This window comes from Chiloscyllium punctatum, chromosome 35, assembly GCF_047496795.1.
Source record: "Chiloscyllium punctatum isolate Juve2018m chromosome 35, sChiPun1.3, whole genome shotgun sequence".
NCBI lineage: Eukaryota > Metazoa > Chordata > Chondrichthyes > Orectolobiformes > Hemiscylliidae > Chiloscyllium > Chiloscyllium punctatum.
Window position 1 is genome coordinate 14,513,900 of NC_092773.1, and position 12,918 is coordinate 14,526,817.

Genomic DNA, 12,918 nt, shown 5'->3' on the forward strand with positions numbered 1-12,918 from the left:
TTTGTGATTAAAAATCTACGTCAACCTTGAATATACTTGATAACTCAGACTCAACAACCCCCTCCCCCCCCCCCCCACCTTGGTCAACATTTCCACAGATTCAGGACCCTCTGCAAAAAGAAATTCCTTCTCATCAGTCTTACGTTGGTGACCAACCCCTCAGAAATTATGCCCTCAGGTCCTAGATTCTCCTTGAAGGGGAAACAACCTATCCTCTCAAATCCTGAAACATCTTCTATGTTTCAAAAAGGTAACATCTCACACTACAGAACTCCGATTTCTCCATGCCTGGGATTAATCTGGACAATCTTCTCTTGATTGCATTGGACACCAATATATTTTTGGTCACCAATAAGGTGACCAAAACTGTCACACTATCCTAAGTATAGTTTACACCTGGTCTAGTTTTCTCAAAATTTCCTTATTTTTATAATCTATTTCCTTGGAAATAAAGACCAATATTCCATTTGCCTGCTCTATGACATAATGAACTTGGAAGCTAACATTTCCCAATTTATGCATGAGACTCCCAAATCCCTGTGCTGCTCATTTCTGCAGCCGTTTTTTCCCTTTAACTAATGTTCAGTTCCACTATTCCTCCTGTCAACCTTTTTCACCGTATTGTATTCCAAATGCCAAGATTTTGCCAACTTAGTTAATCTATCTGTATTACTCTGTAGATTCTGTTAACCTCACAAGTTGCCTTGCAATTACATTTGAATTATCTGCCAAGTTGGCAACAGTACATGCAGTTCTCTCCTCCAAGTCATGAGTCTGTTGTAAATAATGGTGACCACAGCACTCAAGCCAGTGACACACCATCAGTTGCAGTTTGCCATTCTGAAAATATCCTTACCCCAAATCTGTGCGTTCTGTCAGTTAGCCAATCCTCTTCCCATGCTCATATACTATCTACAATGCAATGGACTCTAGTCTTATAAAGTCATATACCTGAATGAAACATCATGAAAACACAAATATATTACATTCGCTGGTGATACATGATTTGCCCTGCTTTTTACCTCTTCAAAAGAATTCTAATAAACTTGATAAGAATGATTTCCCCTTCAGGAAGTTTGGTGACCCTGCTTGGTTATATCGTGCATTTCTGTTACATACTTTATAATAGATTAGAACATATTTCAATTACAGATCTCAAGCTAACTGGTATATAGTTACTTGGCTTTTGTCCACTTCCCTTGAATAAAAGTGTTACTTTCATAGTTTTCAATGTTGGGACATTGCAGGAAGGCAGTGTTTGTCAACTGGTTACTACGCATCTATTCATTATGAATGCATGGTTCTAAGAACTGACATTATCGCGTGCACTTTACATGTGACATCATGCACAAGTGTATTATTTCTTGTGCATAGAGAAGTGTATGCACAAGTGTGAACTAGGCTTCAGTAGTGGGAGGAGATGCCATATTACACGATGGGGTAGGGGGAAAACCCAAAGTGAGACAGGAAGAGGGCCAGGCAAATGCAGCTGTCCTTGCTGTCCATCTTGATATTACTTTCATGTTTACCCTCAAAATTCATTTCCCCCTCTTACTTGTTTCTTTGGTCATCTTTTGTTGGGTTTTAAAACGTTCCCAATCACCTAGCTTTCACAGATCCTTCTCACACTCAATGCTTAATCTTCTTTTTTTTTCATATTACTCTCCATTTGTTTTTTGTTTCTCTATGCCAATAAATATCTTTAAAAGTCAGTGTTTGCCTGGTTAGTCCTTCCCCCATTCTTTGTTCAATTTTTTCCAGTGTGCCTTTACTTTTTCATGTCTCATTTTATTCCCCCAAAACCTTAGGCACACAGAGCAGAGCTACCTGCTGGCAGTCTGGTTGACTGCTGGCTTTGGTGTGCCCTAGATAAATGCAGCTGACAAACTCCCGGGTAACAAAGTAATTGATGTCTGCGCTCACAGCTTCCCGCTCAGGTCCAAATCAGAGACAAAACATTGACACAACCATAACAGATCTCATCGTATAGTATTGTATTGTTCCTGAATCATTTGGTCAATATTGCTGAATTCAGCCACTTTGATTTTCTGTTCAATCTGAGCTCTGAGGCAATAATTTCCAAGTCTTTGATATGCTTTATGTTTCATTCTGTTATCATTGTTATATGGGTTAGTGTTTCTTTTACCATCTGACCTTAAACTCCTTTTCCAGAACCTCAAGGCCATGGAATCCCTTACTGGATTAGTGGTGCTGGAAGAGCACAGCAGTTCAGGCAGCATCCAACGAGCAGCGAAATCAACGTTTCGGGCAAAAGCCCTTGCCCGAAACGTTGATTTCGCTGCTCGTTGGATGCTGCCTGAACTGCTGTGCTCTTCCAGCACCACTAATCCAGTATTTGATTTTCAGCATCTGCAGTCATTGTTTTTACCATGGAATCCCTTACCTTAGCTCAACGATCATTTCCTCTTCCAAATGTCATCAGCAGTTTCAAACATAATATCATCAGCTTTGGTGCAACTAGACTGAAAGGAGTCACAGAAGACCTGTAAAGTAAGGTTCAGGATGAATATCCTGCTTCAACATGATTTTTCATATATTAGGAAAGACGTTTTCTGAAACAAAATTTGACTGCTCTGTTACCTCTTCACTATTTGTCACATTTGCCATTTTGGAATACCAGGAGCTGGGAAATCCTACAACACACTGCAGTAAACCATATTTCATCAAAATGGTCCTCATTGACACAGATTAGATCAAACACTTTGTTCAGAGTAAATAATATTAGTGTCCCACGAAGGGACTTGATGAAAATCCACTTTGGGTGATTGTCATCATTTGCCTCACAAGGATTATGTTATGTAAAGCAGATGAAGTCATGTGAAATATCAATTCATACAAAATAATTTCACGCAACCGTGTTCAGACAGCTACTAACCATTCAAAGCACAGTCAGAAAATATCAAACATGGATTATAAAATAGATCAGAGGAAAATAAAAAGTGAGCAACTACATCTACAATACGCAGAAACCTTGAAAGAGAAAAAAGTAGATCTATCGAATTATAGTGAAAATCTTTAAATTAGAATTTTAATCCCTTTTGTAATGTATAAAATATAGCAACAACTTTATGGACAGCAAGCAGTCCTGATGAAGATTTAAGCCGAAAAGTCAACTCTCTTGCTTCTCAGATGCTGTCGTACATGCTGTGCTTTTTCCAGTGCTACATTTATTATTGGTGCTGATAGCCATCGACTGAAATGGTAGACTTCTCGCCAAACAACCAACATATGTTGTTCAATAACATACAAAAAGCCCAGTTATCGGCAAAACCTTGCCATCAAAGACCTGCTTTCTCTCCCGCCAGAAATGGCAATTACTGGCCCTTTGAGAAGTGAAGTCTCAAGTTTGCTCATCTTCTAGCTTTAACACTGATCCTTCAGCCCTGCCTTTTCCACAATTTGCATTGCACATAATTGGTAAAAGATTTATATATTCCTACATTAGAAAGCTTTTGCATCCACAGAATGATAATAAGGAGTGTTGTGAAGAATGAATAAGCTTGCATGTAGTGCATAAACACTACAGAGGAAGGTAATCTGACAACAGAAATCTCAGTTCAATGCTTGTTCGTGCCAGGTTTTTTTGGTGTACATGATTTTTATTTTGTGCTGTGCTTGAATTTATTTTTGCCAGCACAATAAGATATCCTTTTTGTTTAGAATATAAAGGTGAGAAATTATTGATGGTGATAAAAGCAAATCAATACTTAACATGTCTAAGTGAGCCTCATGTTGTCACTCCATTGAATTTATTTCAAAGGTGTGCAAGAACAGAGTTAAATGTATTTGCTGTCTTGAAGCAAATCTTTCTTCTGTTCCAGATTTCAAAACGAATGTTGGAAAAGCATTGCAGATCGATCTATATCTAAAAATAAATGGTACAAAAAGTAGATTGTTTGAGTTTGAATGTTTTTCAGAGCCCAGAGAAAAAATAGAAAATGCTTGAAATGCTCATAGGTATAAAATTCTCCTGAAATGTGGTCAGTGCTATAATGTAGCACACAGAGATGACACCAAAATCGGAGGTGTAGTGAACAGTTAAGAAGGTTACCTCAGAGTACAACAGGATCTTGATCAGAAGGGGTTTAGATTAGAGTGATGCTGGAAAAGCACAGCAGGTCAGGCAGCATCCGAGGAGCAGGAGTATCAACGTTTCGGGCAAAAGCCCATCATCAGGATCCTGATGAAGGGCTTTTATCCGAAACATCAATTTTCCTGCTCCTCGAATGCTGCCTGACCTGCTGTGCTTTTCCAGCACCACTCTGATCTAAACTCTAGTTTCCAGCATCTGCAGTCCTCACTTTTGCCTTCTTGATCAGAAGGGCCAATGGGCCGAGCAGTGGCAGATGGAGTTTAATGTAGATAAACATGAGGTGCTGCATTTTGGAAAAGCAAATCAGGGTAGGACTTATACATTAATGGTAAGATCCTGGGGAATGTTGCTGAACAAAGACACCTTGGAGAGCAGGTTCATTGTTCTTTGAAAGTGGAGTTGCAGGTAGACAAGATAATGAAGGCAGCATCTGATATGCTTTCCCTTACTGGTCAGAGCAGCGAGTATAAGAGTTGAAAGGTCATGTTGTGGCTGTGTAGGACATGAGTTAGACCACTTTTTGAATAGTGTGCACAATTCTAGTCTCACTCCTATTGGAAGGATGGTGAAAAACTTGAAAGGATCCAGAAAACATTTAAAAGGATGTTGCCAGGAGTGAAAGGTTTGAGCAAAGGAAGAGGCTGAATAGGCTGGGGCTGTTTTTCTTGGAGTGTTAGAAGCTGAGGTTTATAAAATCATGAGGGACATGGATAGGGTAATAAACAAGGTCTTTTCTCTGAGGTGGTGGAGCCCAGAACTAAAAGGCATAGGCTTGGGATGAGAGGTGAAAATTTGAAAGGGACCTAAGGGGCAACTTTTTCACACAGAGGATAATGCACGTATGGCAGTGGTGGAGGCTGGTACACTTACAATGGTTAAGAGGCACCTGGATGGGTATATGAATAAGAGTTTAGAGGGATATGGGCCATGTGCTGGCAAATGGGACAAAATTAGTTTAGGATATCTGAGTGGCATGGACGAGTTGGACCGAAACATCTGTTTCTGTGCTGTACATTTCTATGACACTATTTCATGGAAACATGAGAAAGTAAGAGGACTCACAAAGGAGATGTTCAGACAGAAAAACAAAGAGGTTGGTCAGGGAAAAGTTTTAAGAATGACAGATCCTTTGGGAACATCAGAGGTAACAATGCAGGAGTAGGAAAGGAAGCCATTTCAAGTGATTCTCTTGCTATTCTTTAAAAACGACCACATTGGCAAATTCCTGAAAATTGGTTAATAGTTTACAACGTCAAATTTTGCTTCGTAACATTCCTATGAAGTGCATTGGAGCATTTTACAATTATACAAATACAAAGTTTTATTTTCAATTAGTTGGTCCATTTTTAGATTATGGAACATCAACTCTGATTAGCTTCAAAGGCCCTGAACACAGGATTAGAAGGAAGAAGTCAAGCTTTCCATTCCTGATTGTTATCCAGTGGCTCCGTTTGGAAAACACATGCAATGGTGGACATGAAGTGGGAAAAAATCAGCTTAGCTATACAAAGTATTCTGTCAACATTCTCAAAGTAGAACAACTATGTTTATAATGTACACCAGTTGGCTTATTGTTCATTTGTGGGATGTGGGTGTTGCTGGCTGGCCAGCACTTATTGCTCATGCCTCGTTGCACTTGAGGTGGTGTCGTGAACTGCCTTCTTCCACAGCTGCAGTCCATCTACTGTGGGTTGACACATAACGGCATGAGGGAGGGAATTCCAGGACTTTGGCCCAGTGACAGTGAAGGAATGGCAATAATGCTTCTCAGTCAGTACGGTGAGTGACTTGAAAGGGAACTTGAAGGTGTGTCTCCATGTATCTCCTGTCCTTGCCCTTCCAGATGGAAGTGGTCATGGATTTGGAAGGTGCTATTTAAGGATCTTCACTGAACTTCTGCAGTACATCTTGTAGACAGGACATACTGTTGTTACTAATTGTCAGTAGTGAAGTTCAGTGATGCCAATGAAGCAGGCAGCTTTGTTGTGGATGGTTTTAAGCTTCAAGTGGTTTTGGAGCTACACCCGTTGAGACAAAAGGGAGCATTCCATCACATTCTTGACTTGTGCCTTGGTGATGATGTGCAGGTTCTGAGTCAGGAGATGAGTTACTCACCGCAGTATCCGAGCCACTAACCTGCTCTTGTAGCCGCTGTGTTTATGTGGTGAGTCCAGATGAATTTCTGGTCAAATGTAACCCAACAATGTTGATAATGGGGGATTCAGTGATGGTAACACCATTGAATGTCAAAGGACGATGGTGAGATCATTTCTTACTGGAGATAATCATTGCCTGGCATTTGCATAGCGCAAATGTTACTTGTCAATTGTCAGTGCAAGCCCTGGATATTGTCGAGATCTTATTGCATTTAAGCAAAGTCATGAATGATGTTGAACATTGTGCAATCATAAGTGAACATCACCATTTCTGACCTTATAATGGTAGGAAGATCATTGAAGAAGCAGCTGAAGATGGTTGGGCCCAGGCCACCACCTTGGCGAACTCCTGCAGAGATGGCCCGGAGCAGGTGACTGACCTCCAACAATCACAACCATCTTCCCATGTGCCAGATATGAGTCCAACCAGCAGAGAGTTTTCCCCTGATACTAATTAATTCCAATTTTGCTAGGACTCCTTGATGCTATATTCAGTCAAACGCAGCCTTGACGTCAAAGGCTGTTAATCTCACCTCATATCTCGGATTCAGCTCTTTTGTCCATATTTGAATGAAGTCTGCAGTTTAGTCAGATAAGTGGTGTTGGCAGAACCCTAACTGGGCATCAGTGAGCACATTCATGTTAAGCAGGTGCTGATTGACAGCACTGTTGGTGACATCTTCTGTCACTTTATGATCAAGAGTCAACCTTTGGGACAGTAATTGGTTGGATTGGATTTGTCCTGCTTTTTATGTATAGGACATACCTGGTAATTTACCACATTGTTGGGTGGAAGCCAGTGTTGCAACTGTACTGGAACAGTTTGCCTAGAGGAGCAGCAAGTTCTGGTGCACAAGTCTTCAGTCCTATTGCCAGGATGTTCTCAGGGCCTACAGCCTTTGTACTATCCAGTGCCTCCAACCATTTCTTAATATCACATGATGCGAATCGAAATGGCTGAAGAGTATGCTGGGGATCCACAACAGAAAGCCAAGATGGATCATCGACTTGGCACTTCTGGCTGAAGATTAGTGCTAATGCTTCAGTCTTATCTTTTGCAATATTGTGCTGAATGCCTCCATCACTGAGTGTCAGCATATTTATGAAGCCTCCCACTCCAGAGAGTTGTTTAGTTGTCCATCATCATTCATTACTCGATGTGGCAGGAGTGCAGAACTTAGATCTGATCCACTGCCTGCGAGATCACTAAGGTCTATCAACTGCTACTCATTTGGCAAGCAAATAGTCCATTTCGGCAACTTCACCAGGTTGACACCTCATTTTTGGGAATGGCTGGTGCTGTCCCTTGTATCTTTCCTGCACTCTCCATTGAACTATGGTTAATCCCCTGGCTTGATGTTAATGGTTGAGGTGGCGGTGGGGGATGTGCTGGGCCATGAGGTTGCAGCTTGTGTAGGAATACAATTCTGCTGCCATTAAAGGCTCACAGCTCCTCATGGATGCCCAGCCTTCAACTGCTCGGTCTGTTTGAATTCTGAGCCATTTAGCACAATCCAAGTGCCACAAAACATGATGGAAGGTATTTTCAATGTGAAAGCAGGACCTAGTCTCTGCAAGAACTGTGCAGTGATCACATGTAACTGTATTTCATTCTCTTGTAGCTTCCTTCACCACCTGCTGCAGATGCAATGTGGCAGCTGTGTCCTTTAGAACCTGACTAGCTCAATTAGTCATGCTTCCGCTGAACCACTCTTGGTGGTGCACATTGCAATCTCACACCCAGAATACATTTTGTGCCCAAGCCATTCTCAATGCTTCCTCCAAATGTTGTTCAACATAGCAGAGAGCTGACTCAACAGCCAAGGGAGAACTGTTCATGGTAACCATAAGCAGAAGGCATCCTTGCCTGTGTTTAATCTAAAGCTATAAGACTTCATGGGGTCCAGAATCAATGTTGAAGACTCTCAGGGCCACTCCCTCCCAACTGTAAATCACTATGCCGCCAGTTCTGCTGACTTTGCCTTGTCAGTGGGACAGAACATATCCAGCGATGGTGATGGTAGTGGTTGTGTCTGAGTGATTCTCTACAAGATATGATTCCGTGAGTTTGACCACGTCAAGCCGTTGCATGACTTGTCTGCGAGACCTCTCTCAGTTTTGGCACTAACCCCCAGATATTAGGAAAGAGAACTTTGCAGGGTTGAAATGGCTGCTTCTGTACTTGTCTTTTCCTATGCCTAGGTCCAGGCGAACTGCATAACCTGTTTCATTCCTTTGTTAAGACTTTGTACCAATTGGTGCAACTGAGTGGCTTGCTCATCTACCGATAACTTCTGCTATCTTGCAGAAGAGGCTACAGATCTCCACTGAGGTCTCTCACTCTGCCAACAAACTGGGGTGGTAGAGAGTGTCATCAATCAATAGCTGCAAACCCTGTTCCTTTTCTTTTCATTCAATCACAGGCTGTGGGCATCACTGGAGAAGCCAGTATTCATTGTCCATCCATATTCTCCAGAAGGCAGTTGAGAGACAACCATATTGCTGAGAGTCTGGAGTCAGATGGAGGCAAAATCAAGTGAGAATGGAAGATTTCCTTCTCTGAAGAACACTGGTGAGCCGACAAACAACAATGGTTTAATGGTCATCAGTAGATTCTTAATTCCAGACATTTGTTCGTGAATTTGAATACCACCTGATGTGGCAAGCTTCGAACCCGGGTACCAGAACATTGGCTGCTTTTCTGAATTAACAGTCTTACGACAATGCCACTAGGCCATCAATTTTCCTGCCAGAAGCAAGGCCCAAGTAAGAATTAGCACCTTCAGGAATGAGATCAAATTTAAATATTATCAGCAGTGACATCAAGCAAGAACTAACAGAAATACATAACATGTTGCACTTTTTAATAGGGAACCGTGGACAGTGATCAGAAATTGGAAGAGGGACTGATTTCCATCTTCCAGACCAAGGCACAAAAAGACTGTGGTGCCTGATTGTTAACTGAAGAGACATTCTTGAACCTGTCTGGCCTGTAAAGTTCATCCTAATCGCCACAACTATCTAAACAAGCATCAGTGACTCGTCTCTCCTTTGGTTTTGAGAGAGCAAAACCACAACGTTGGGAAGAGGAACAATAGTGGCCAGAGGACAAGTATTTCAGAAAGCTATAGACCACCCAGGAGAGACACAGATTGCCAGAAAGCAAAACAACATTCTCACAGAGGGACAACCTTTTCCAGTGGGACACAAATATTACCAGAGGAAATTATTATTGCCAGAAATAAACAAACACAACTACAAGAAAAAAGTATTTCAGAAAGATAAATACTGCCAGAGAGACAAATTCCATCAAGAGAGAATACCAGTGTAGCACAAACACTGAGAAAGGTGGACATTCATTGGCAGAAAGAGAAAAATACAACCAAAGAAAGGGAGGGATTGCCAGAATGATACAAAAACAGCCACAGAGTTGCAAACACTAATGGAGCAGTACAAGCCCAACCAGCAAGGGACAAACGCTGTCAGCGAGGGACAAAGGCCTCCAAAGAGGTAGAAATGTTGAGAGAGACAGACAAACACTGCCAGACTGCCACCAGTGAAAGACATATGCTGCCAGAGAGATAGAGACAAATGCCACCAGAGAGGGATGAACATTACCAGAGCGAGAGAGAGAAAGACTACCAGTGAGGCAAATGCAATTACCAAGACAACTGTTACCAGTGCAATAAACAGAGGATCAGCCAGAAGTCATGATCCACAATGATACTCACAACATAGGTTGGAAGAGGGATTAAGGTTTGAAAGAAGAATTCAGGGAGTTTGGAAGGACATTATTAAGCCGGATCTAAAGTTATGTCAGGATTATTTCCTGCGCCACATATTGGTAATCCTAAGAACAAGAGGACTGATTGGTTGAACATGTGGCTGTAGAACTGGCTCAAAAGTGGATTGGATTTCTGAGAAAATGGGACCAGTTCTAAGGAAGGTGGAACCTGTCCAAGCTGCATAGGTTACACCTTCTCAGAAATGACCGATATCCTCACAGGGAGATTTGCTCATGTCATTGAGATTAGTTTAGATGAGCTGAGGGCAGACTTAAATTGGAAGAGAGTTAGGCTATTAATAGGAAATAAAAAATTAGCAAGGGAGACTGCAAGATAGGAGAAACAAAGCTGAGTATCGAGTATACTTCAGATGCAGAATGATACCAGAAACACAAGGATACTTGACATATTAGGACAAACAGAAAAAAAACAGAAAAAACACTGGAGTTGCTCTGATCATAGAAGATGGGATCAGCGCTCTTGTAAGGAGGATCCCACATCGGAAGAACAATGCTTATCATCTGTTTGGGTGGAACGAAGAAACAGCATCGAGCAACAGACATTGGTGAAGGTATATTGTGCACCAAACAGTACTGGTAGTGAGGGGCATGGTATAAATCAGTACATGAGAAAAGCTTGCCAGATGTGCAACATCTTCAATCTGCCACAGACTGCTATAACAATTGAGCATTAAAGCTGAGAAGGAGGAGTTTCTGGATACCTTGGGAATAGTTTTCTCCAGCAGCAGGTCAAACATCCAACTCAAGAAGAAGCTATATTGGATCCAGTATGATGTAATGAAAAAGGGTGAATTAATAATCTTCTGGGAAAAGAACTGTTCATCGTGAGTGAGCACAATATGGTAGAATTGCACATGATTTTTGAAAATGAGATTGTTTAATCTGAAGCAAGGCTGTTAAATTTGAATAGTGGAAATTATCAAAGTATGAAGCACAATTTGACTGAAGTGAACTGAACACATTGAGAGACAACTCTACGTAGGCAATCGGTCGTCTTTCAACAACTATTTCCAGCAATTACACGTTCTTTCAAAATTCAACAGTCAGTCAACTGTGGCTGAAAAATGAAGTTAAGGATTGTGTAAGATGAAATGAAAAGACTCATAAAGTGTCCAGGAACTCTGAAAAAAATTTGAAGTTTGGGAAATTTTAGGAGGATTAACAAGTACTAAAAAACTGAAGGAAAGGAAAAACGGAATTCAAATGCAATCTCGCAAAAACCATAACAGTGGACTGTAAATGTTTCTGTATGAAAAGATTAGCAGAACCTTGGTGCACAAAAAGAATTAGCAAAGTACTTTTTGTGTTTTCACTGAGGAAGACAGAAGAAATGCCCAAAACAGATATCCAACTGATAAGGGAGAATGAGGACTAGAAAGAAATTAAGAGTGATAAAAAGTTTATGTTGGGGGAATTACAGTTGAACTGATAGTTGACAAATCCATGGGATGTGATAATCTACACTGAGATACAATCAATGAATCTGTAACCGTCTTCCAAAATTCCACAGATTCTGGAATGACTCCTGTCGGTTGGAAGCTTTAAAATGTCATCCACCATTTCACAAGAGCAGGATAAAAAACAGGGAATAACAGACCGATCAGCCTAACATCAGAAAATGTTAGAACTTATTTTAAAGGACATGATAAATGGACACTTGGATAAAAATGATCTGATTAGACATAGTCAGCATGGATTTCCCAACGGAAAATTAGGTATTACATACCTATTGGGAGTATTCTGAGCACATGATGAACAAAATTGATCAGATGGATGCTGTATATTTGGATTTTGAGGTTTTTCATGAAATTCCCCACAAAAGGCTGGTAAGCAGATTAAAGCACTTGACATCAGAGATAATATATGGCATAGATTAAGGATTGGCTAACAGACAGAAAAGAGAGTAGGACTATGTTGAAAAAGGGAATAAGGTAAAAGATGGAAAATTACATATCTATCTGCCAAACCTGGGTCGTGGGTAAGATCCTGGAAGGATGAGATTTTTGAATACTTGGAGATATATGATAAAACAGGGCAAAGTCATCATGGCTTCATATAGGGAAGGTCAAGCCTCACAAACCTGCAAGAATTCATTGAGGAAGTAAAGAGCAGGTTAGACCAAGGACAGCCAATTAATATTATCTACTTGGACTTCAAGAAAACCTTTGACAAGTTGCCGCACCAGACGCCACTGAGTTAGATAAGGGTCCACGATGTTATAGGCAAGGTGCTAGCATGGATAGAAGCTTGGCTGTCTGGCAGATCGTGGAGATAAAAGGGTCTTTCTCAGGATGGCAGCCAGTGGCAAATGGTGTTCCGCAAGGCTCAGTGTTGGGACTACAACTTTTCACTTACACATTAACGATCTAGATGAAGGAACTGAGGATATTCTGGCTAAGTTTGCAGATGATAAAAAGATAAGTAGAGGGACAGGTAGCATTAAGGAGGTGAGGAAGCTGCAGAAGAGAATTAAACAGGTTAGGAGCGTGGGCAAAAAAGTGGCAGATGGAGTACAAATTGGGAAAGTGTGAGGTCATGCACTGTGGTAGGATGAATAGAGGCATGAACTATTTTCTAAATGGGGAGAAAATTCAGAAATCTGAGGTACAAATAGACTTGGGCATTTTAGTCCAGGATTCTCTCAAGGTAAACTTGCAAGATGAGTCAGTAGTTAGGAAGGCAAAAGCAATGATGGCATTTTTTGAGAGAACTTGGATATAAATGAAGAAACGTACTTCTGAGGCTCTATAACACTCTGTTCAGACCACATCTGGAGTATTGTGCAAAGTTTTGAGCCCCATTTCTCAGGAAGGACATACAGGCCCAAAAGCATGTTCGGAGGA

The 12,918-nt window shown here is 41.1% G+C and overlaps 1 long non-coding RNA gene across 1 annotated transcript in view; it reads right to left on the reverse strand.

Moving 5' to 3' along the window:
* Positions 1-2,507, reverse strand: part of LOC140459662 (uncharacterized) — a 45,215-nt gene extending 42,708 nt beyond the window's left edge. Inside the window, exon 1 of the long non-coding RNA XR_011953843.1 lies at positions 2,405-2,507. This is a non-coding gene — a long non-coding RNA (uncharacterized lncRNA). The remainder of the gene's footprint in view (positions 1-2,404) is intronic.
* Between the last annotated feature and the right edge of the window lie 10,411 nt (positions 2,508-12,918).